This window comes from Ambystoma mexicanum, chromosome 1q, assembly GCF_040938575.1.
Source record: "Ambystoma mexicanum isolate Mex_15411 chromosome 1q, UKY_AmexF1_1, whole genome shotgun sequence".
Lineage (NCBI taxonomy): Eukaryota > Metazoa > Chordata > Amphibia > Caudata > Ambystomatidae > Ambystoma > Ambystoma mexicanum.
Genome location: NC_090922.1, coordinates 1,519,170,795 through 1,519,195,248, shown reverse-complemented (window position 1 = coordinate 1,519,195,248; position 24,454 = coordinate 1,519,170,795). Strand labels below are relative to the sequence as shown.

Below are 24,454 nucleotides of genomic sequence, written 5' to 3'. Positions count from 1 at the left end.
TTGCATAGTACATCATTTCCATACAAATTGGATACAGTTAAAAATAAAACATACACATGATTGTTTTGTGCAAAGAATTGTTACATAAAGAACATAGGCACAAGTTGTGAGCAAGCAGTCCAGGGCGCGATGCAACCACAAAAAATATAACATATGTACATCACATGTAGGAAGAGTAAAAAAGTAGAAATTAAGTTACCACAAATTAACCAATTTCATTCGTAGTAGTCCGTTGACAGACAAACAAAAAAAGAAGAAAAAGAAACATGATTTTAGAAACAAAAGTTGGCCACAGCAGCGCAATCAAGTTCCACTTTGTAAGCTAAGTCTTAAATCAAAGACTGTAATGTATTACAAAAATAAGTACCTTAGGTTGCAGCAATAAGAACTCCACATTTAGAGTAGGACAATGCCAGATACAGTTCTGTAGGCAGATAGATTAAGTAATTACTGGAAAGCCAATTGCAGAAAAATATTACGTAAATTACCAAAACAAACCGTAATGCTGTCAATAAAATTAATAACAACATACCTCAAAATGCCTCGCAGTTGCGGAAAGCTAATTTAGCCAAAGAAACCAGGAAAAGAAAATAAATCTCAAATTAGTATTCAAAAAACCACCAAAGTACCCATTAGATTAACTCCAATTAACTCAGGATTCAAAAGGACTGTGGACAATTCCTGACTGGTTAACCAAAAATGCCAATTAAAAGTTAAAACTACAACATGGGGAGAGCAAAATAAACAGACCTACCTCAATGACCGCTTGTTTCAGTCTACTCGTGTTACCATTGCACAATGCACGAAAGAAAGGTAGGGCTAAATATACTGGAATGCAGTATAGCACAATGCATGGCCTTCCAAGTAAGACAAACAGAAAGGGGCAAAAAGGATCGCCATGTTGGGTGAACTAAACACACCTTTAGAAAAGCCTAACTTAGTGAAACCGGTCCATAAGCCCAAATTAGCCAAAAAATAAAAAGGAGAATTTAGCAAACAATGATTACTCATGTTTTGCTGATGAAATTTTTTTTTTGTTTTTTGTTTAAATGTATTTATTTACTTATTTAAATATATATATATATTATTTTTATTTTATTTTAATTTTTGTATTTTTTATTTTTTTAGAGACAAAATTAATTTAAAAGTAACAAGCCACCACTAGTCATGAATAATTGAAGTGGTATTTAAATAAACCAACCATTCCAATGCACTAAAAAAAGTGTAGTGCCCGAGTGCGCTGCTACTGAACAACATTACAAATAAAGGCACATTGCACAGTAATAATATACGTGGTACAAGAACATAATTACAGGGGGGGCTCCCCCCAGGAGGATAATTAAAGGCACTTGTCAACCCCAACAGAGGAAATATGAATTATAAAAATATGGCAAACTCATGATCTGAATTAAGTCCTTCAGAAACAGTGCGATATTTACAAATTAATTTGGCCTCCAATTGTCATAATTTTAGTGTAAGGTTACCACCCCGTGGGGGCAATGACACTTTGCACAGCCCCACAAAACGAATGTCATTTTTGCAGTCCATTTGATGAGATTTTTGCCAATGATAGGCAAGTGGGTATTTAGCATCTTGGCTCCCAATGGAAGCCAGATGTTCACGAATTCTAATTTTAAGTGGGCGAATAGTGCTCCCTATATATTTCAGGCCACAGGTGCATATAATGCAATACACTACAAACTTAGAATTGCAATTGATGAAAGACTTGATTTCATGATTATCTCGTAGCCCAAAAGAGACTGCGGATGTTTCAAATGTAAAGTTGCACATATTACAAACACCACATTTATGAAAGCCAAGGACTCTGGCGGAATTGAGCCAAGTCTTGGGTATAGATAAGGGGCTCATAAATGATGGACTCAATACATTTTTAAGGGATGTACCTTTGCTGTAAGTCACACTGACATTAGTGTCCAACCAATTTGAGATGTCTTTGTCGAGATGTAACAAGTGCCAATGTTTACTTAAAATAGCATGTATTTTGTGACTATCAGAGTTATATCTTGTGATAAACCTGATATTTTCAGAGTCTAATGATTTAGATCGAGTTTTCGGCACCAATGGATCCGCTCTCTTAACCTGACGTTCTGTGGCTGATGCTTGTTCGACACACTTCTTATGGTAACCTTTATTCAAAAACCGGGATTTGATAAGAGCACATTCTTGATCATAATCCACTGATTGGGAGCAAAATTTTTTCTTAGCACGAATGAATTCCCCTTTGGGAATATTGGCAATGACATGTTTTTTATGGCATGATTCTGCATGTAACGTGGCATTCACTGAGGTCGATTTGCGAAAGGTTTTGGTAATTAGGCCGTTAGGGGTTAGTTCTATGGAAAGGTCCAAAAAGTCAATGTGAGATTGACTAAAGGTTGAGGTATCAGTGTATTTTAGGATTCTTACAAACGTCTTCTCAAACATTAATACAATGTAGTTAAACAAGTGTTCTTAGTTTATTATTTGGATACATTGTTCTTAACATATGCTCGCGGATTAGTTTCATTGGCGCGAGTAATCCTTTACATACAGGTCAGCGAAGGACAAGGTATCAGTTCACGACCCCAACAAGTAGCCTGCAGGCAAGTTACATATTAATTATACACAAAGGTCAAGACGGCCATGTTGTATTTCGGAATGACATCGTCCACCATTTTAACTCACAGGGTGACTTTACAGCGAGAACCTAAAATCACAGATTGACCTAAAATGGCGGCTTACATTGATTCTAAGGTCAGGACCTTGCAACACAGATTTCTTCACAAGTGGCTTATAAGCAGCTTGGCGTAGGCCAATATACATATATTCATTGCAATAGGAGGCACGATATGATTTCCCGTTTGACAAACCCTCCTTTTGGCCTATGCCAAGTGCTAAACTACTTTTGATCTCCTTGCAAACAACTCCATGCATCGTCGTCCATGCACCCTGAATCGCTGTCAGAAATATCTATTGCCATCAGATCATTCGCTAAAATTTCTTTTAACACATATTCCTTAGTTTTATATGGGGCTTATACTTTATGTTCTATTGTACCTATCGCTTGTGCGCAACATCCCCCTAGCATCGAACATATACTAGGTAAACACTGGATACAACAACAAAGGAACAACAGAATTCCCAAAATGATCAGTAAGACCAAAAGTAAACCTTCCAACCCCAAGATCGCAAGAAGTCCCAGAACCAAGCGCCAAGATCCCAGTTTTCCTCAGGAACATGCACTTCTGAACTAAGGACGTGCAGATTCTGTATTGCCTTGAAGATAGTTGGGGAGGAATCTGGCACGAAAACACAGCAAGCGGACCCCACTAATTTACACACTCCACCACGTTCAGACAGAATGGCATTTAATGCCATCCGGTTCTGGAGCGCTACTAGTCTTATCACTTTCTGTTCTAATGTCATATTATAGAAAATGTCTGTGGTCCGGTTGATGGTTCTCTCCAGCACTCTCGCTATAATTTTGCTACATCTCCCAAGACCTGTGCTGGAGTGTCACCGTTCTCGTCCCGCCGTGGACGAGCCTTTGAAACCTCTACTGTACTAGCTATGAACACCCCAGGTAACAGGATCCCTAAATAACAGGTTCCCTGCCAATCCCTGGGCAACCATGGAAATGCTACATTACCGCAAACAAAGTAGACAGGTTCGCCTACATACAAAGGTCTGTCTTCCCCAGTCAAATTTGCAACATTGGCACAACCTTTAAAATCTCCCATTGACTGAGCACCATTCCTCTGTCTGCAGAAAGAAACTGAATCGGGGATATGGTTAACAGTGTAAGAAGGAGGCATGGCATCCTTATTGCCTATTGGAGCCATCTTGAAGGAAATCAAAGATTGAAAGGGATGAGACAGTCCACCAGAGGGACTAATAGAAGCAACATTGAGCTTACTCCTATTTGTGAAAAGCGAGCATCCCAGGGGAGTCAGAACACGTTTTTCAAAATTATTCAAAATTAGTACCATCAAAGTTCCCCGAGATGCTATCATTCCAATAGCCAAAGAATAGTGCTCTAAGAGAAGCATAGCAAGCAGTTGTCAAAGGTAAAGGATGAATATACCAACCTAGCCCCTTATCCCCATGTTGCGATAAATGTGAACAACCCAACAGTTGGAGCTATTGAAAATGGCATGCGTAGCATTCATAATAAGTAACAGACTATTGTTATGGTACCTTTGTCTATGCTGAGAGTCCCTAGGGGACAGAGTATGCAAATGTACAAAGGGAGTACGAAGGGAGTAGAAACAGTGGGTACATTTTCATTCGGTAACAAGGACTCTAAAGGATGGGTTTCCTCGATGTACCATAAACCTAAGGCAGTGACTATTATAAAACCAAATATTATTATAAAAACACAGCAATACGTTTTCGGGGCCCAAATGCTTTGTCCTTTATCCTGGCTGGTCACACAATCATTTACAAGTCCCATACGAGGGGTAGCGGTGGCAGGCATTGTCGTCTTCAAACGACAAACCCCAATGTTATTAGCTGGCGACCTCCCGGCTGCGCAACTTCTTAGTCCTTCCAAAACCCTAGCCAACAGAATCCCCTTTCTCAAATTTGGGCAAAAACAAACCCTCAATGATCCTTTCCTTCTCCGAATGCACAGCCGAACCGTGCCGTAAGTCTATTTTCTTGGACGCAGATTGTACCTTGCTTTTCCCGGTACTGATTGATCCGGAAACAATGTGTCGTCACTTCCCGTTGGGAGCAACGTATCAAGAGCAAGTGAAGATGCAGAATTTGAAACGACAGTTTCCGGAAACAAAACTTTTGGAGAGTGTGGAGACAAAATGGCAGGTTCCCCAAGCCTCACAGGCTCAGAAAGATTCTCCAATACACTCTCAACACTATTTACTGCTTTGGGATTGTTGGTTGCAGCGTTAGCGAGGGGTTCTGTTTCTTCTGTATCATGTGGCACTGGGTGAGGAAGTCTCTTGACATCCGACGCATGGATCCAATCGCACCGCCGTTTGTGTGACCAACAGGACCTGGAAGGGGCCCCGCCAACGGGGTGCAAGGCAGGAAAAACGCTGAAATGCTTTGATGAGCACCCAGTTCCCAGGCCGTATGCTGTGGCCCGTGCCCTCGTATCGCACAGGTGAAGCCTATCGCACCTGGTGATAAATCAAATATAGGTTTTTCGTCAACTGGCTGCAATAATCTGAAAGAAGTACATTTTCAACATTTTTCAAGGATCTACATTTAGGAAGATTACAGATATTGGGCCTCATTGCGATCCAGGCAGTAAGGGGTTAACGGCGCTGTAAAGGTGGCGGCGCCGTTAACCCCTTACCGCCTAATTACGAGGTCCCTTTGCGGGTCCCTACCTTAACGGCTGGTGTTAAGGTAGGGACCCGCAAAGGGCCAATGGTGAATGGGGAATTACCGCTCCGCCAAACTTGTGATGGGGCGGTAATTCCGCCATTCACCATGGCGGATTTCGGCATCAACCATGGCGCTAATAGCGCCATGGTTAATGCCTGGGTCGTAATGACCCCAATTGGCAGGTCTCCCCATTACCACCTCAAATGGAGAGAGCCGAGTCTTAGTTTGAGGGGTTGTACGCATGGCTAATAACACGATCAGTAAGGCGACCGGCCATTTTAATTTAGTGCCGGCACACATCTTAGCGAGCTTGTTCTTGATGATACCATTGTGTCTTTCTACTAGTCCGGCGCTCTGAGCGTGTCTGGCTGAATGGAACCGTTTGTCGATCTGTAATGCCGCACATATCTGCAGAATTACAGCAGCGACAAAATGTGGACCATTGTCCGACCAGATGACCCTTGGTAGCCCAAACCGAGGAAAATACTCCTTTAACATGGTTTTCGCAGTAGTCATGGCTGTATCATCTTTGACAGGGAAAGCCTCGACCCATTTGCTAAACACACAGATGACAACTAATACATACTTCATATTATTGCACCGTTCCATTTCAATAATATGGAAGTGAATGACTTCAAAGGGGACAGAAGGTGGCCCAAAACTTCCCTTTGGAGTTGATGTCCCTTTTCCCACATTGTGTTGTAGGCAAATCATGCAGTCCTGAACATAGCGCTGGGCAATTTTCGAAATTTTGTCATTCGCCCAAACTTTCTCTAACATTTTCGTAACTTGCTTGGCACATATATGCGTAGGACCATGGGCCATGACGACCATCATCATTACATAAGCGTCAGGGAGTAGCCATTTCCCTTCAACTATGTCCACCCAACACCCATCATCATCGAGTTTCCCCAAGCATTCAGCCCACCTCTCGGATTCTTCTAATGTGGCACCGGCTTGGATATCCTGTACAGACCCAACACCGTCTTCCATTGCATAGGCATTTACAGTCTTCCTTGAAACATACATCTCCGTAAAAGAGATCAGTGGCATTTTGTCTAGCTATCTGATCAGCAAAAGCATTCCCTTTTCCTATATCATATAGAATCTTTTGATGTGCTGCACATTTTACGACAGCTAACTGAGCAGGGAACGCAAGCGCTGAGAGCAGTTGTACTATTAGGGAGCAATGTTGGATTTTTGTGCCATGTAAATTTAAGAACCCTCTCTCTGACCAAAGTCTCCCAAAGTTGTGAACCACCCCAAAGGCATACTGACTATCAGTATATATGTTTACTGTGAGACCTTTGGAAAGTTCACAAGCTCTAGTCAATGCTATAAGCTCTGCGGCCTGCGCAGAATTATGCGTGATTCTCTTGGTTTGCACGATTGTACTTAATGTGGTGATTTGATAAGCAGCTGTGGATGTACCATCCGGAAGTTTGAAGCAGGAGCCATTACAAAACAGATCTCCTTGCGGATTGTTCAAAGGAGTGTCTTTTAGATCAATTCTACCCTTTGTCTCTTGTTCGGTAGTATACAGACAGTCATGTGACTTGTCGTCGCCATAAGCAGTATCTTGCGGGAAAGGTAAGAGTTCAGCCGGGTTAAGAACACAACACCTCTTATTTTGGATGTGAGGAGCAAACAAGATCAATTCATATCTCGTCAACCGTGCAGAAGTGAGGCGTTGCCTTTGGGTTCGGTTCAGTAGAACATCTACAGAGTGAGGCACCAACAGGTTTAGATCATGGCCTAGGACCATTCCCTCACTCTGTTTTACAGACGCAGCAGCAGCAGCGACAGCTCGCAAACATCTTGGCAAAGCGCATGCGACAGGATCAAGGGCGGAATAAAAGTAACCGCACGGCCTATTCTTCCAATATTGTTGCCAGGAGGTCGCCTATTTAGGCTATCTCCTGTCAAAGGAGGAAAGAAGATTGACCCCTGAAAGAATAAAACACATATCTGGCATGTCTGTCCCAAATACACAGAAGGAAGTTAGAGCCTTGATAGGTATGGCTTCTTACTGTAGGTTGTGGATCCCAAACTTCTCACTAGTGATCAAACGCATGTTCGGCGTTAATACAGCCAAAGCATATCCATCATATCATACACAAACAACACAAAGGCCTTTTCATAGTTTGGTGTGCCCCAAACCGGTGCCGTGCATAATGCAGTTTTGAGCAAATCAAATGATTGCTGGTGCTCCGTGTTCCTCGGCAATGGTGAAGAAATGCCCTTCTTTGTCAAAGCCAACATCGGTCTGATCACTAGTGAGAAGTTTGGGAACCACAACCTACAGTAAGAAGCCATACCTATCAAGGCTCTAACTTCCTTCTGTGTATTTGGGACAGACATGCCAGAAATGTGTTTTATTCTTTCAGGGGTCAATCTTCTTCCCTCCTTTGACAGGAGATAGCCTAAATAGGCGACATCCTGGCAACAATATTGAAACTTTTTAAGCGAAGCTTTGTGACCATGTTTAGCTAGATGGATAAGCAACAACTCAGTGCCCTCCTTACAGGCGCTCTCAGAGTCTGCAGCTAAAAGCAAGTCATCAACATACTGAAGCAATGTACAAGTAGAGGGCAATTCAAGGGTATCAAGCTGTTCTTTCAACGCCCTACTGTAGATGCTAGGACTCTCTGTGTAACCTTGAGGTGCACGAGGGTGTCCGGTCATTTGGTCGAAAATAAATGGTCGAATGACCATTTGATCGAATCAAAATGGTCGAAAAAAAGGTTGAATTAAATTTTTTTATTTATTTATATATATATTTTAGTTTCGGTTGCTTAAAAAATATTTTTTAATAAAGAAAAAGGGGGGATAAAAAAAAAAAAAAATTCCGACCATTTTACTTCGATCAAATGGTCATTCGACCATTTGGTTTTCGACCAAATGACTGGTAACCGTGCACGAGTAAATGTAAACGAGCGTCCCCATAAGGTGAACGCAAACCAGTATCTACTGTCCTTGTGTATAGGAATACTAAAGAAAGCATTCTTCAGATCCACAACCTGTAGCTGGAATCATAGTCAATATTGTCGTCACATCAGGCACAATTGGTAATTGCAGAGCAACGACTTTATTAATGGCACAAAAATCAATTATGAAACGGAATGGAATTGCATTCTCGCCTTTCTTGTACATGGGTAAAATCGGACTATTGCACAAACTTCCTGAAATTTCCTCAATCACCCCGCGATCCACAAAATCGGAAACAATGCATTTCAAAGCTCGCTCGCCCTCAACTGAAATCTTATACTGTGGAATGCGTGGCAGCTCAATTCCATGTTTCAAGACTATCTTAACAGGCTCAATCTGTAAAACACCGATATCATTGTCGTCAATTGCCCATAAGCACTCTGGTACATCAATGAATTCTGGCGGCAAAGGTCTGGTTAAGAATTGAGAACAGAAAGTTGCTGTGGTGAAATCGTCAAACGCACTCCATCAGAAGAACAATAATTACTGCATTTAATTCTTTCAACAGATTCAACTCCAGCAAATTCTCTCCACAATTTGAAGTCAATAAAAAGGGACAGTGGTCCGTGAAGGGACCCAAAGAAATAGGTACCGGCAAAGAAACTGGACAAACAACTGGTGTGCCAGAAAAACCTACAGAAACATTGGTGTGCCCTGACAGTGGAATGTTTGGAACCCTAGAATGATCAATGGAACACTTCTGTGCTCCAGTATCTATCAAAAACAGATGTTTCCTATTTCCCAGTCCATTTCAATGTAGTGACCTTTCTGATTGACGGGAATAGGTGTAGGTTCCAAACCTTGCTTCGGGCAATCCTAACGAAACAAAATATCATCAAAAGGAAGCTCTTCTGATAGATATGCAGCAGATGGATGATCCTAGTATCCACACTCGGAGTCTGATTATCCTGCGAAAAAGGTTGCTGAGGATCCTGTGCAAACTGTCCTCTACCAGGGCTGCCTACACCCGGGCGACCTCTGGATCGTCTACCCATATTTTCAAATGTGTTATTCGACCTTTGTCGAAGGACGGGGCATTGTGCACGCCAATGACCCTCTTGTCGACAATAGGCAGACTGGTTAATATTCACAGGACCCAAGGGCACATTCCGTTGTGGAACATACTGACCTCGAATCTGCGAACTACCCCTTCTGGGGCCTCTAACAATTTGGTGTAATAGTACTTTAGTCTTTAAGTCACCTTTTCGCTTCTCAACTCTATCCTTTTCATTGTTGACACGATTCTCGTAGTACTGAGCCATGTGCAGTACTTCTGATTGGGACTTCGCCTGCCAAGCGCTTTCAGAAGACATAATTTGTGGCTGGATGTCAGACAGCAATCCACGCACAAATTTGTCCACAAATAATCTTTTCCCAGACTATGTGCCTAAGTCTTGTCCGCTGAAATCCGAGAATACCTGTTCGAACCGATTAAAGAACTCGGTAGTACCCTCAGACTTCCTTTAGACAAAGGCCGTAAGCTTGTCCCAGATAATTCTCTTTTCGGGAATTATGGTTTTTAATTTTGCAATGATTCTATCAGGCAAGGTTAATATCACCTGCGGCGGTCTCTCACCAGCTGGCCTTTCTCCATCAAGTACAGTTATGTTCGCCCATGTATCTCCCAACCCTGGTACGACATCTATAGTCCTAACTTGTTTCCACAAATCTACGGGCAGGAGTACAGGAAATAACAAATCAATATCACTTAGGGTGAATACTGAGGACTGCAGGACAGACTCTATTTCTTTATAGAATCCTGTCGGATTTTTCCTAATGTCAGGAATAGAGTGTCTAATGGTATTCACTTCCTGTCTTGAGAACGGGACATGAACAAACTGTGATACATAATGTGCAGGAATGCTCACAGCAACTGCATTTGTTGCAGGATCAGCCGCAATTGCAACCTTCGGGACAAATGTCGGAGGAACCTCTCTCATAGGCAACTGAGAAGTAGGTAACTCCGTACGCTTACTAAGCAACAGAGCCAAGTCGAGCGGTAAAGCAGTCGAAGAAGTGTCAAGTGAAAGAGATCTCTTATAAATACTCAATAACTCTGTGGGACAACTAATCTTTCTCTTCACACAATCATCCTGTAGGTAGTCTATCATTACATGTATCACTTTCCTCTGCATTTCTGGCGTATACTGACTGTATGTGTCATATACCTCAACTGGAGTTATCGACATATCCGAAATCCATCTAAGCGTGTCTTTCGTACAAATTTGAACTTCCTCAGATATCGATTTTCGACAAGCAAGGAACCGTTTCTGTACATACATACTTTCCCCCTCGTCATCCTCATTCTGTAACCTTTCCAACTCCTTTCTATACTCAAATAACCTCTCGACATGCTCATTTACTTTCTCCACAGTGTCTCTTGAAAACGCTAAAGTGTTTAGATCCCTTAACCCTTGCGGGAGATCTGTATTATTTAATTGGCCCTACATTACACATAAATGAATCCCTAAACCTTCAATGAAAACATTTTTTTCAGGAAAATTGTCCATATTAGAAAATGTGGCAAGAATATTAGCTCGATCATGCTTCTCTATACAATGCTTAGCCCATGCAATCAATTCATGTTTCTTTTCTGGAGATACAGTATTACGAGTGACAACCCTTGACCTAGCACCCTGATCGACTATAAGTGGTACGAGACCACTTGGAAGAGGGGGGACAGGCAAATTCAATGGAGGTACTGTTACTGGTGCAATAGGAAGGGGTGGAGGAATAGGTGGAAAAACAACAACTGGAGGAAGAGGAACATTAGGAGGAGCAGGAACAACAGGAACGACAGCAGGAAGAGCAGGAATAACAGCAGGAAGAGGCAAAGTAGCAGGAAGAGGAACATGCGGAGGTGTCGCAGAGGCACCAGGCATTCGGTCATTTAACAATTTGTCAATAAGTTCATCAGAAACATGGAAATATTTAGAAGGATAGATTTTCTGAATGCCAAGTGAGAAAGCCCTATCCATATTCCTAATTGACTCAGACTGTTTATCCTGGTCATACAATAATGCTTTTTCGGCGTTCGCCTTATGATGGCGCGCATGTTTTTCCCTACTCTTAAGTTGCTGTAACGCTTCTTTTTTCCAATTCTGCAAAACATCGAATGCTGCAGGTCTAGCCTTTTTCTTTAATAGAATCGACTCTAAATACTCAATATGAGGGATTTCAAAACCACCATTGATTGGCCACTGAAGTTCGGAGGCATGTCTGGTTTGTCTATACTTCCAATGCCATGCTTACAGTACATAGTACATGCCAGCGACCCCTCCTGTGGTGATGGACGGTTACATTCAAAGGTTGTCTATCGCTGCGGAATAACGCCCTGCAGAAGGTAGACAATTTCCCAGGCATATCAAATTATTGGTGTTACCTGGTCAATAATTGTGTCTGCAGATACAATACGCCAAAATCAAATGATCAGGATATTTAAGAATCGGGTCACGACTCACCTGATCAATCCTAAGGAGGTCCGATCGGATTACAAAGAATCTTACCTAGCTAATCTTACCTCGTGTTTGGTGATTTCGGCAAATCTGCCCGCCTCGACAAGTGGACCCTCGTCAAGATGCCGTCCCGGACCACAAGCTAATCGGCCAGGGATCGGGTCGTGCAGCGCTGCTGAGGTGTCGCGTCTCGTTCAGAAGGGGCCCCTTTCACCGTCCGATCCCGGTCCGATAGCGTGTGTCAACCTTCGGCAATCTGGCATCAAGCTTGAGGGTCCCTATTCGGGCGCCAACTGTGAAAACAAAGTTAAAATATCTGGCTTAGTACCCCAAAAGGAAATACACTGAATATGGGTTACAAAGGAACATACAGTGATCTTTAATTTATACTGAACAGTTACAAAGGACAAAACAAAATCAGATAGCTATCGGCCCTCAGTACAACACAGCGAACTCCAGCATGTTTCGGTGTGCTCAGCGAGTGGGACTGTACATTAGAATTAGTCGCACCTTTATACTATTTGCGAACATGGTGTCTAACCCTACTGTGGGTTAATATTCCTCTAATACATTACTGATCTAGGGTTCACTGTCATGAGCACTGCTCCCGAGAAGCCAAGTCAAGCCCAGCATCCCCGGAAGCAGGCTCACGACCCTCGTCCCCGGCTCCAGCAAACCCCTATTGGGGCCCTTTGGACCATGTCCTATCCCCTCTGGCACCAGGCTCATAAGGAACCTCAGTCCCGGCGCCAGGGGTGCCGGGCTCATAATTCTTGCAAAGGTGCTTGGGTGGACCTACCTGTAGCAGACCATGCTGCATACTCACCTTTGCAAATGCTGGCAGGAGGAAGTCCCCAGCCTTCTGCTGGGAGGAACTATTCCCTGAACTGGGACTACTTTCTTACCTGGGTGGGGCTGGTGCCACTCCTTAGCTCTGGAACACAGGAACTCTTTTACCTGGGCGAGGCTGAGGAAGAAGACACCCAATCACTCCAACACTATTTAAACCACACCCGATTGGGAAAACGTGCTTCGCGTTATTCTGCATCTGCAGCAGGACGCTCACCGAGTCAGCTCCAGCATTCCAGTGACATCTCCAGCTTCAGCTCAGCAACCTGTGGAAGAAAGACACGAGAACTATACTTACCATCCAGGAACCCAGACACCGGCAGAACCTGCAAGCAAAAGAAACATAACGTTCGCAGCCGCGCTCGCTTACCTGATCCATCTGTGCTTTCACGGATACTTCGCGGCTTTCTCTTCAGCAGCCTAACGGCACCTGTAAAGACAAAGAACATTGTTAAGTAGGAATCGGGTGAAGGCGGCCGCATTTACTTTTGTTACCTGCTTTTGTGCGCGGATTACGATCTCTTCAACCGCAGCAGCCCGGCACCTGAAAACAAGAAAAGACATTATTTAAGTGCCATTAAAGACTGCAAGAAAGCCTAACACTTACATGTTTCCCCACGTGCATCCACGACTGGGAAAACGCCCGCAAGGTCCCGACACCTGCAAATGAGAAAAGAACATTGTTAGAGGTGCTATAATAAGGTCACAGATCATTATACTCACGTACTTCGCACGTGCAACGGCAACGGACGAACAACGCCCGCAACATCTCAAGACCTGAAAATAGAAAACAAGGGACATTATTGAGGTGTCATTGAAATTCCCATACCTACGTACAACCGCACGTGTCGTGCTCTCAGTGACCACGCCCTCAGCATCCAGGCACCTGAAAAAGACAATGCAAAGACTTCATTAAAGGTGCCCATCTCTTCAAGACTATAAACTCTTTATACCTACTGGCATCCGCTCGTGCAGTAACGGCGGCATAACCTTTTGGCATCTCAGCACCTGTGCCACTTCTAAGGCTACAAAAGACTTTGAGGACCTCCAGTGACGTAACTGGAACCCACGCACCCCTGCATAAGTCGCAGGATGGAGAGCCCAGCATTTATACGCATAAGGTGAGAGCTCACCAGGACATTGGACTTTCGGAGAGTTGGCGATTAGTGAGGAGGAAGTCCAGTCAAACGGTCATTAACCCTTTTTTCTTCCGCCTGCAGAAACCTTACCCTGCAAGCCAGACGGTCAATAAGAGGAAGCCCAGTCCAGAGAGTCATCCGAGCTCTACGCTTCTCAACTGAAGAGACTATAACAGTTCAGCCGGGACCAGCGCCTCCGTGGGAATCAGGTGAGCGTTACATTCATGCCGAGTTCACACATCTGTATGCACAGTATCAGTGTATTTTAGGATTCTTATAAAGGTCTTTTCAAACATTAATACAATGTAGTTAAACAAGTGTTCTTAGTTTAGTATTTGGATACATTTTTCTTAACATATGCTCGCGGATTAGTTTCATTGGCGCGAGTAATCCTTTACATACAGGTCAGCGAAGGACAAGGTCTCAGTTCACGACCCCAACAAGTAGCCTGCAGGCACGTTACATATTAATTACACACAGAGGTCAAGACGGCCATGTTGTATTTCGGAATGACATCGTCCACCATTTTAATTCACAGGGTGACTTTACAGCGAGAACCTAAAATGGCAGATTGACCTAAAATGGCGGCTTACATTGATTTTAAGGTCAGGACCTTGCAACACGGATTTCTTTGCAAGTGGCTTATAAGCAGCTTGGCGTAGGCCAATATACATATATTGATTGCAATAGGAGGCACAATATGATTTCCCGTTTGACACTGGGGTTAGGAAGAATGATGTAGTTGTGTCCTATCTTCTGGGATTAGGAAGAACGGTGGAGTCTTGACCTACCTTCTGGGGTAAGAAAGAAAGGAATAATGGTGGAATATTGCCCTACATTCTTGGGAAGGAAGACTGGTGTACTTTCCCCACCTTCTGTAGTTAGGAAGAATGGTGGATTCTTGCTCTACCTTCTGGGGTTAGGAAGAATGGTTTAGTTGTGTCCTATCTTCTGGGGTTTGGAAGAATGGTGGAGACTTGCCCTAACTTCTGTAGAAGGGAGAATGGTGGAGTCTTGCTCTACCTTCTGGGGTTATGAAGAATGATGTAGTTGTGTCCTATCTTCTAGGGTTGGGAAGAATGATGGAGACTTGCCCTAACTACTGTGGAAGGCAGAATGGTGGATACTTGCCCTAACTTCTGTTGAAGGGAGAATGGTGGAGTCTTGCTTTACCTTCTGGGGTTAGGATGAATGGTGGAGTCTTGCTCTACCTACTGGGGTTAGGATGAATGGTGTAGTTGTGTCCAATCTTCTGGGGTTGAGAAGAATGGTGGAGACTTGCCCTAACTTCTGTGGAAGGGAGAATGGTGGAGTCTGGCTCTACCATCTGGAGTTAGGAAGAATGGTGAGTCTTGCTCTACCTTCTGGGGTTAGGAAGAATGGTGTAGTTGTGTCCTATCTTCTGGGGTTGGGAAGAATGGTGGTGATTTGCCCTAACTTCTGTGGAAGGGAGAATGGTGGAGTCTTGCTTTGCCTTCTGGAGTTATGAAGAATGGTGTAGTTGTGTCCTATCTTCTGGGGTTGGGAAGAATGGTAGAGACTTGCCCTAACTTCCCTGGAAGGGAGAATGGTGGAGTCTTGCTCTACCTTCTGGGGTTAGGAAGAATGGTGTAGTTGTGTCCTATCTTCTGCGGTTGGGAAGAATGGTGGAGACTTGCCCTAACTTCTGTGGAAAGGAGAATGGTCGAGTCTTGCTCTACCTTCTGGGGTTAGAAAGAATGGTGTAGTTGTGTCCTATCTTCTGGGGTTGGGAAGAATGGTGGTGTCTTGCCCTAACTTCTGTGGAAGGGAGAATGGTGGAGTCTTGCTTTGCCTTCTGGAGTTATGAAGAATGGTGTAGTTGTGTCCTATCTTCTGGGGTTGGGAAGAATGGTAGAGACTTGCCCTAACTTCCCTGGAAGGGAGAATGGTGGAGTCTTGCTCTACCTTCTGGGGTTAGGAAGAATGGTGTAGTTGTGTCCTATCTTCTGCGGTTGGGAAGAATGGTGGAGACTTGCCCTAACTTCTGTGGAAAGGAGAATGGTCGAGTCTTGCTCTACCTTCTGGGGTTAGAAAGAATGGTATAGTTGTGTCCTATCTTCTGGGGTTGGGAAGAATGGTGGAGACTTGCTCTAACTTCTGTGGAAGGGAGAATGGTGGAGTCTTGCTCTACCTTCTGGGGTTAGGAAGAATGGGGGAGTCTTGCACTATCTTCTGGGGTTAGGAAGAATGGTGTAGTTGTGTCCTATCTTCTGGGGTTAGGAAGAATGGTGGAGACTTGCCCTAACTTCTGTGGAAGGGAGATTGGTGGAGTCTTGCTCTACCTTCTGGGGTTAGGATGAATGGTGTAGTTGTGTCCTATCTTCTGGGGTTGGGAAGAATGGTGGAGACTTGCCCTAACATCTGTGGAATGGAGAATGGTGGAGTCTTGCTCTACCTTCTGGGGTTAGGATGAATGGTGTAGTTGTGTCCTATCTTCTGGGGAAGGGAACAATGGTGGAGACTTGCCCTAACTTCTGTGGAAGGGAGAATGGTGGAGTCTTGCTCTACCTCTGGGGGTTAAGAACAATATTATGATATGAAATGGCATTTATAACGCACCTGTACACAAGTGTTTCTAGGCGTGACAAGACAAGTAGGGGGAAACAAAGGGAGGACAAAACAATGATCTTACGAGGCCTTGAGCCATTCAGAGCGCACAAGCACAGGGTGGGGGAGGGGAGATGTGGGAAAGTGGGTGGGAGATGGAGAAGTGGAAAAAGGGAGGGGAGATGGAGAAGTGCAGGTAACAGAGAGCAGCCAGTGGGTGGATAAGTGCCGCTAATCAGAGGGTGCAGCCAGCGAGTGGCCAATAAGTGCAGAGAGAGGGTGGACTGTAGCGTTACATATACAGACCACAAGTGCTGCTGGGGGCAAAGAGGCAATGCAAAGTGCAACTAGACAGGCAGGGACCTTGGCCCGAATTTAGAAGGTGGCCAGGTGACCATTGCATGGAACAGATGGGTCTTCAGCAGGGGAGAGGAAGAGAGAAAGTAGAATAGAAGAGGAAAGTCTTGAGTTGATTCAGGAATCGACAATGGTTCTGCTTAAGTTTGAGAGAGGCAGGGAGGCTGTTCCAGAAGGAGGCCCCAGCCGAAGAAAGAACTGCCCCCAGAGTTGGAGGGGGATGAGCCGAGAGCTCGATAAGGGAGATATTTAGGAAGAGAGAGTTGGAGGTATTGTGGACCCAGGCCCCATAAAGCCTTGTAAACAATGCAGAGGGTCTTGAACTTGATCCTTGCCACCACAGGGAGCCAATGAAGAGATACAATCCCTGGGCTCGCTGCCAAGGACAAGACTTGCAGTCTTGTTCTGGATAAGTTGTAGAGGACAGAGAGTAAAGGAAGGAAGATTTAGAAAGAGGCTGTTGCAGTAGTCCAGCCGTGAGAAGAAGAGAACTCCTGAAACATGAGCTTCTGGGGGAAAGCGAGGAAGGGAAGAATATCTCTGAGGATTGACTTCTTAGAGATGTCAGAAATGTGAGGAGGGAAGGAGAGGGTGGAGTTGAAGATGAACCCGAGGTTCTTAGCCTCATAGGTAGGAGAGGGAAAAGGACCCAGAGTGGGCGGCCAGAGAGGGAGAGGGAAGGAGGGAGCTGGTGTCCCGATGAGGAGGATCTCTGCCTTACTGGCATTAAGGCAAAGATCATTAGCGGCACACCACTCCTGAATTGCATACAGACAGTCAGGAATGAGAGAAGGAGTAGAGGTGGCCGAGAGGAGCCTGAAAGAGGGCTAGGTGTCATCTGCATAACACTGAAAGTTGGAGTATAGAGAAGCGATGTGGTGGGCGAAAGTAGCCAGGTATTGGTTGAAAAGCCAGGGAGAGAGGTTAGACCCCTGGGGATCACCACAGTTAGAGAGATAGATAGAAGAGAGGAAGGACCCCAGTTGGACATGAGAGGGTCGGTCGGTGAGAAAGGAGGTCAGCCAGGCCAGGGCCAGATCAGTGATACCCAGGTTATCACAGTGGTGCTTGTGCAGGATGCATGGTTGACCATGTTGAAAGCAGAAGAAAGAACAAGGAGAATCAGGACAGAAGGAAGGTTAGAGTCAGGGTTGGAGAGCAGGTCTTCACGGATGTTCAGGAGAGCAGTTTCCGTGCTTCTGGCCACTCTGAAGCCAGACGGATGTTCATGGAGACAACCAACAGATTCAGTGTGGAGGTTAAACTGGGAGATGGCCAGATTTTCCAAGAGTTTTCCCAGGAAAGGAGTGATAGAGATTGGGCAATAGTTAGCCAGAGAGGACGGATCGGCAGAGGGTTTCATAAGGAGGGACTGCACAAAGTAGTGCTTCAGGGGGAGGGGAAAGTTTCAGTGGCAAAAAAGTGCTTGCAGAAATCTGCCAGGGCTGGAGCAAGAGTGTCGATGTGGTCCTTGATGGTTTTGGAAGAACAGGGAAGAACCTATTTAAAGGATACTTTCATAGATCGGAATTGTCTAGAAACATCTTCTGGTGTGAACAAGGGAAAAGAAGAGAAGGTCTAGCAAGTTAGAAGCTATAAAAAGCTTAAAGAGGACAATCTGCAGCCTTACCTCAACATCCCGGAACTAGCACCCCCCTTCGCCAACGACTCTAATATTCTAGCAGACATCTACAAAGATGTCATCGCTAAAACTATTAACGAAAAGCACCACTCGAATGGAAAAAAGAAAAGAAATCACTACACATCAACTCCTGGTTCACTGAAGAACTGCACTCAATGCGCTCCCACAAAAGAGCAGCTCTAAAAAGCTGGCTATCCAACCCATGCAACAGCACCAAAACAAATTCGACTTAATCTCCCGCCAATACAAAACAGCTATCACCGCTGCCAAAGCCACTACCTTCAACACACAAATCTCTAATGCCAAATCCCACTCTAAAGAGAACTTTGCCATTTTCAACGAGCTCATCTCCACCCCAATACACCGGATGAAATAATCAAAGATGAAGTTTGGTGTGCCAGCATTCAAGCGGCCATGCTACACAAAATTGACCTTCTCCAACAGAAAATCAAAGACCATTGCAAAGCATTACCTCAACAGACAGGAACCAAGCCTACCAACGCCCCACCCACCTCGTCCAAGCCCACCATACCTGACTTCTTCTTCAGGGACGTCACTGAACCAGAAGCCATCAACCTTCTAAAAAACCTCAAACCCTCCCCCTGTAAAGGCGATATTTGCCCACCAAATATATCTAGAAGTATTATTGACAAGAAAGGTTTAAGAAAATATAAAAATATAAAAATTCTATGCATAGTGGTGCCCACCCATACCCTCTCTCATAGACTGTTCCTCTAGACATGCTTTAGGTGGAGGCACGCTAGCAAAGAACTCAGAAGAAGCAATTGAAAAGGATTGAACTAAGACAATGGAATGTTGTTCGCAGATATAGAAGCCTTAACGAACAACAAAGCAGAAACCTTAGGTTTTTCCGCAGAAAAGGCAAATAAAATACTGGAATTGATCTCAGATTCCTTCTGCAATACAAGTACAGCAACAGGACAGGATCCTGCAAGAAAGATCAAACAATTTGAATATCTGATTAGAAACTAAATCAACCGCAAACTACATGCAATCACATTCGGAAGGTATCATAAAAATCAAAGAATACCGAGAGGGCTGCGCAACCAACTGTGCCAAACATTGTGCAAGGAAAGCAAGGAGTTTGTGAGGAGATGGGAAGCTATTTTGAATAAGTGTTCCTTAGACTTAATATTACTCACCACACAGGAGTTGCCGAACAATCTAACCACATTACATACTGAAATTGAAGAGATAGAGAAAGAACTTGTGAAAACACTAAACAAAGAAGAAGTACAAATGATCCTGCAAGATATCAACAAAAAATTAGCAGACTACAAATCCGAATTAGAAACAAAAAAAGTGAGAATATTTCATAGAGATACTTACGATTACCTGAATGTAGAAGTGTATACATGGATGGACAAATATGGACCTCCAATAGGCAAACCAAAACCCAAAAATTCTAATACCAGTGAGACATCGAGCTCAGGGTCAGAAAACAATTCAGCTAGAAATACACCAAGAGAGGAAGAACAGGAAACTGAGGACACGGACCAACCACACAGTTCCAATACTGCACCTGAAATGTCTTTTTTCGAACGAGGACAATGAGAACAAAGAGAACAAGGAGGAGGAAGCGGAAAACAAAGGGAAGGTCCATCGACGAGACAAAAACAGAGAAAAGTTTAGTTTTGAATCTATCCTCAAGGAAACTAACTGAACAAGAGATAAAAACACTACACAAAGGATTAAGTTTTGTACCTACGTACAACAGCTCGCTTTTTGATACTCACATTGAACTTTATAAACTCATAAGGAAGATGAAACTGAAAGTATTCTTTAATGAGCTAGAAACATTGAACTCGAGAGAGGCAGAAGAAGATGGATTTAAAGAATTTAGAGGCAAAAGTGGATTTAATCCACCCATCAATGTACCATCCATTGAGGTTTTCCAATAGCAGACCATCAAGGATTTCGAAAAAATCAATTTTAAAGGCAGAGGACATGGCAACATGAAACCTCATGAATGGAAACTTATAACAAGCCTTTATGGAGATGAGAAACTAACCATCAGATATGCAGATAAAGAAGGGGCACGCTACCGAAGGTTCACAAGGATTTAATAAACCCACCGGGTAGACCGATAGTCGCCGGCACAAACAGTGTATTATAGCCATTAGGTGTCTACATAGACTACTTCCTACAACCTCTAATACAAAAAAACAAGTACATATGTAAAAAATACCACCCACTTCTTACAATATCTGAGGAGAACTACATATGCAGCAGACAATATCCTATTTACTATTGATGTAAAGAGCCTTTATACGTCCATCCCGCACGACCAAGGAAGAACGGCAGTAGAGTGGCTGCTACTCAGAGAAGAAAATATACCAGCCCAGAAAGAGTTCATAATGGCACTACTCGAGTTCATAAGTGAAAATTCGTATTTTCAATATGGACAAGAAATTTACTTGCAAACTGCTGGAACGTCAATGGGTGCGACTATGGCACCTTCTTGGGCCAACGCATTCATGCACAAATTTGAGTTTGATCATGTTTTGGAACACAATGACTGGAATGGAAAAATCGACCTATGGATCCTTTATATCGATGATATCTTCGGCATTTGGAAAGGCACAGAAGAAGAATTACAAGGCTTCCTGCATCACCTCAATATGATAGACGAACACATTCAATTAACATCAGAATTCTCAAAAGAAAGTATTCATTTTCTGGATGTGAAAATCAGCAATACCAACACAGGGTACAAGACCAACATATACCAGAAACCTACTGATAGAAACAACATTCTTCACAAGCTGAGTTTTCACCAACCTAGTCTGATAAAGAACTTACCCTACAGCCAGATGCTAAGGGTCAAAAGGATCGTAAGCGACTCAACTGATTATGAACAAGCCATATGCATGATGGGAGATACATTTTTGCAACAAGGCTATGTGAAATCGGAAATTGTAGAAGCAGAGGCCAGATTAGCAAATAAGGAGAGAGAAGATCTATTGAACCCACAAAAGAAAACAAAGGAGGCTCCCCCCATGGCCTTTGTTCCTAAATTTTCCAAGCAAAGTAGCAGAATCAAGAAAATAATTTAAAAAATTGGAACGTTCTCCTGCTGGATGAGAGAGTTGAACCACTGTTTAAAGAGCCACCCACATTTGCCTACAAAAGAAGCCATAATCTCAAGGACAAACTGGTCAAAACAAGGGATTTAAATACCGAAAAAACACATTGAGGACAGGGACATTCCCGTGTTTGAATTGCAGTAACTGTGGATTTGTACAGAAGGGGAACATAGTAAACCATCCACATACAGGAGAGCAAATAAAACTATGAGACTTTCGGGCATGCACAACTAACAACGTGATCTACTCCATTAAATGCCCCTGAGGCATGTATTATGTAGGGCAATCAACATGGACAGCGAAAGTAAGATGGTACGAGCACCGCTCGTGCATTCCGAATCACAATAAAAACTCAGCAGTAGCGAGACACTGGGACAGCAAGCAACACAATATATCACAACTAAGATTTCAGATACTGGAGGTGGTGAAGAAGGTTGAACCACATATGAACATCCAGCAGAGTCTTGACCACAGAGAATCTTTTTGGATAGATAAGCTGGGAACTTTATCCCCTAGAGGCCTGAATGAAGAAATCAACTATGCTTGCTTTCTTTGAACATGTTGAACACAGACTGGCATTGTGAAACGTAGTGTACATTAATGGTGTACAGTAATGGAACGTTTCCATTGAACTATATGTCCTATTTGTATTTCTAACTATTTGTAAACACTTTTTTTGTAAGTAATAAGGAACTGAGGCGTGCTTATCAGCCCTGCATCACAGGGTTGAAATTGTCACGTGGAGTGTAATCATGTTTAAAATGGTTAAGAGAAAATATATCCACAAAATAGGAGATGGGACTTGAGCTGATTAATCATGTCCTGTCAAATCGGGGACACTATGTACTCACATGGCAGCCAATTAAAATGCGTAAATTGAAACCTTTTCCTCAAAAGAAAGAATCTTGATGTTTGATAGGTAAGTATCATAGAGGTAATGCTCGAGATTACTCTCGATTGCTGAGTAAATACATGGTGCGTTTTGCACCATATAAGAGGTATAGAGCTTTAAGCTGTCAAGGGATTAATTTAAACAAAGGGAGACAAGCTTTAGTCACTACACTATACCGAGCGCAGCTACGTTAAGTAGCCTTGGCAACCATACGTCCCGCCCACCCGCTCCCACGGGAGGGCGGGACGTAAGGCACGTCCATGACGACCAACTCTGGCCGGTGGACGACGCCATCTGGATTGCCATGGTAACATTAAAGTACAACTAACTCCCGCGTATGAGGTCTGCAGCAGTACGGAAAACGCAACGCAGAAACTGACACGCTGTGAAGGTAAGCAGCTAACTACACTGACAAAATTCTAATGATAATAGGAATACGGTAGATGACTTATAACGATATTTCTTACGCTTGCAGGAATTGACTTTACTCACACGTGTAACGATCTATGGCAGTGGTCTTCAAACTTTTTTGGCCAGGGCCCCCCTGAGCAAAATTTGGGCAGGTCGGGACCCCCCAGAAATGCCAAATGGACAGTATATATTGCGCGCCGTCACCTGCTCCCATCAAAGTCGCTGGGCTCCCTCATCCCACTCCTACCCAGTCGCTGGTCTCTCCCCACCCCATCACACACCCAGGGCTCTCCCCACTCTGCTCCCATCACTATCCCATGGTTCCCGCCCATTGTGCTCCCACCATAGTCCCTCGGTTCCCCCATCCCGTTCCCAACACAGTCTGAGGGCCAGTGGCGGCTGGTGAATCTTTTTTAAGTGGAGGGGCATTAAGGGGAGGTTTTGGGGGGTTTCCCCCTGTGAATTTTTTTTTAAATAATAGGTTAAAATGTTGCATTGTAGAGCATACGTTTAACAAAAAATGGGTAAATAGCCAAACAGTTTGCAATTGTTGCTGGGAGTCCAGGGGGCAGGCATTGATATTTTATTTCTATCGCGCTCGTACACAAGTGTTTCAGAGCGTGACAAGGCAAGGGAGGGGAACAGAGGAGAATAAAACAGCGATCTTACTAGGCCCTGTGACATTGAGAACGCGCAAGTGTGAGGGGAAAGGTGCATGGAAGGGGGGAGAAGTGGAAAGTGCGAAGCAGAGGAGAAACAGATAAATAACAATAAATAAATAATAAAGGCAACAAACAGTGGTAGTGCAGCCAGCAATTTGCAAGTGCTACGTTTAAGGCAGCAGACAGGGTAGGTCTGATAAGTGCAGGAAGAAAGATGGTTCTCCTCAAGTTTTAGAGTGACAGGGCGCTGTTCCAGAGGGAGGCCCCAGCCGAAGACGGAGATCTACCCCCAGCTCGTTTCTTTGATAAACGACTGACCCTGAGGGAGTTGGAGGTAGAGGAGTGAAGAGCTCGAGAGGGGAGGTATTTGCGGAGGAATAGCTGAAGGTATTTTGGACCGAGGCCCCAGAAAGCCTTGTGGACAAGGCAGAGGGTTTTGAATGATAGATGTCCGGTAAAAAGATACCATCCCTGTCCCCTGGGCCCCACTGGTCCTAACACAATGAACATGATTATGTGTATATGCAAGGCGCTGCACATTCATACAGCAATCACTCTATCATTCATATGAGCATCCATCACCATACACTCACTCATAACGCATCCATACACATGTTTAAATAAAAACAATGAACATAAACGTACCTTCTGCATTGGCCTGTGTGTGGGTGCTGCTCCAGCTGCTCTGTCCGTATGTGCGAGGAGGCGCAGGAGCTCCCCCTCGGACATACAGACATGCAGTGCCCCAGCCAGCATTTCCAATGAGCTATGCAATGCTGGCGAAGAAAAACGCCCCAGCACTTGCATGGCTCAGTGAGCATGTGCGGCTGGGGAACTAAACTGAACTGTCAAAGGGAAACAGTGTTTCCCTTTGACAGTTCAGCCAGCCCAGGAGCACTCCATTAGCTGGATAAAGCAGCTGAGGGAGTGCTCACTGTTTCACTGGGCTGGCTCCTTAGCTCCTCCATAATGGGTGAGGGGCCACTATGCAGTTAGTAATGTTGACCATTGTTGCTGAATATATCACAATTT

General features: G+C 44.0%; 1 long non-coding RNA gene across 1 annotated transcript in view; it reads right to left on the bottom strand.

The window, feature by feature from the left end:
- Positions 1-24,454, bottom strand: part of LOC138522681 (uncharacterized) — a 168,718-nt gene that overhangs the window by 61,248 nt on the left and 83,016 nt on the right. The gene's annotated exons all lie outside the window — the stretch shown is intronic.